Genomic DNA, 2,500 nt, shown 5'->3' with positions numbered 1-2,500 from the left:
GCCTCTGTTTAATGCTCCTGTTTCTCTCAAACCCTGACCTCTGACCTCTGACCTCTGGCTCTGACCTCTGACCTCGACTAACAGAGACAGCAGCGACAGTAAAGCTCATCTCAGAGTCAGACATCAGCCTCTGTTTAATGCTCCTGTTTCTCTCAAACCCTGACCTCTGACCTCTGACCTCTGGCTCTGACCTCTGACCTCGACTAACAGAAACAGCAGCGACAGTAAAGCTCATCTCAGAGACAGACATCAGCCTCTGTTTAATGCTCCTGTTTCTCTCAAACCCTGACCTCTGACCTCTGACCTCTGGCTCTGACCTCTGACCTCGACTAACAGAGACAGCAGCGACAGTAAAGCTCATCTCAGAGTCAGACATCAGCCTCTGTTTAATGCTCCTGTTTCTCTCAAACCCTGACCTCTGACCTCTGACCTCTGGCTCTGACCTCTGACCTCGACTAACAGAGACAGCAGCGACAGTAAAGCTCATCTCAGAGACAGACATCAGCCTCTGTTTAATGCTCCTGTTTCTCTCAAACCCTGACCTCTGACCTCTGACCTCTGGCTCTGACCTCTGACCTCGACTAACAGAAACAGCAGCGACAGTAAAGCTCATCTCAGAGACAGACATCAGCCTCTGTTTAATGCTCCTGTTTCTCTCAAACCCTGACCTCTGACCTCTGACCTCTGACCTCTGGCTCTGACCTCTGACCTCGACTAACAGAGACAGCAGCGACAGTAAAGCTCATCTCAGAGTCAGACATCAGCCTCTGTTTAATGCTCCTGTTTCTCTCAAACCCTGACCTCTGACCTCTGACCTCTGGCTCTGACCTCTGACCTCGACTAACAGAGACAGCAGCGACAGTAAAGCTCATCTCAGAGTCAGACATCAGCCTCTGTTTAATGCTCCTGTTTCTCTCAAACCCTGACCTCTGACCTCTGACCTCTGGCTCTGACCTCTGACCTCGACTAACAGAGACAGCAGCGACAGTAAAGCTCATCTCAGAGTCAGACATCAGCCTCTGTTTAATGCTCCTGTTTCTCTCAAACCCTGACCTCTGACCTCTGACCTCTGTCTCTGACCTCTGACCTCGACTAACAGAGACAGCAGCGACAGTAAAGCTCATCTCAGAGACAGACATCAGCCTCTGTTTAATGCTCCTGTTTCTCTCAAACCCTGACCTCTGACCTCTGACCTCTGGCTCTGACCTCGACTAACAGAGACAGCAGCGACAGTAAAGCTCATCTCAGAGTCAGACATCAGCCTCTGTTTAATGCTCCTGTTTCTCTCAAACCCTGACCTCTGACCTCTGACCTCTGGCTCTGACCTCTGACCTCGACTAACAGAGACAGCAGCGACAGTAAAGCTCATCTCAGAGTCAGACATCAGCCTCTGTTTAATGCTCCTGTTTCTCTCAAACCCTGACCTCTGACCTCTGACCTCTGGCTCTGACCTCTGACCTCGACTAACAGAGACAGCAGCGACAGTAAAGCTCATCTCAGAGACAGACATCAGCCTCTGTTTAATGCTCCTGTTTCTCTCAAACCCTGACCTCTGACCTCTGACCTCTGACCTCTGACCTCTGGCTCTGACCTCTGACCTCGACTAACAGAGACAGCAGCGACAGTAAAGCTCATCTCAGAGTCAGACATCAGCCTCTGTTTAATGCTCCTGTTTCTCTCAAACCCTGACCTCTGACCTCTGACCTCTGGCTCTGACCTCTGACCTCGACTAACAGAGACAGCAGCGACAGTAAAGCTCATCTCAGAGTCAGACATCAGCCTCTGTTTAATGCTCCTGTTTCTCTCAAACCCTGACCTCTGACCTCTGACCTCTGGCTCTGACCTCGACTAACAGAGACATCAGTGTGCGAGTGCGAATGAAAAGCAGAATAACATCAATCGATAAGTGCCGTACTTTTGACTTCCACAAATAAAACATTTATGAGAATAACCTTTCAGGGTTTCTGTGACTCAACAGTGAGAGAATGGACACTTCATAGTTCATTAATGTGTGGAACAGCTGCAAAATATCATTATTCAGTCTTTAATGCATGTCTCATACAATTTTATAGTTTAGTTTCATTAACACAGTGTTTACTTGTCTCTTGATTTACCCTGAAAGAATGGAAGTGAAGTGTGACAACATGCCCCATAGCTGGAGCACAGTATAACATGACCATATGACAGATTATTAGAATGTTATCTGATCTAATCAAAAAATATACAAAATAAACTAAAATATTTTGTTAATGTAATACAATTATTAACTTTTCCATATAAAATAATGGCATTTTTTTATAATTAAAATTAAACAGAATTTGAGTTTGACAAAAAAACACACCGCAAAACACAGCTATACAGCATTGTTCAAAACAATAATAATTAATAATTTCTGAACATTGACTCTCAGTCTTTATTCACCTTTTTCTCCTGGTTTCTCAATATAATTCATAATAGAATAGAATATCATAGTTCTAATATATAATAGTGATCAGTGTTT

This window comes from Siphateles boraxobius, unplaced genomic scaffold (genome assembly GCF_051911475.1).
Source record: "Siphateles boraxobius isolate OS27281-9 unplaced genomic scaffold, OSU_SipBor_1 97, whole genome shotgun sequence".
Taxonomy (NCBI): domain Eukaryota; kingdom Metazoa; phylum Chordata; class Actinopteri; order Cypriniformes; family Leuciscidae; genus Siphateles; species Siphateles boraxobius.
Note: the sequence above shows the minus strand (reverse complement) of the source record.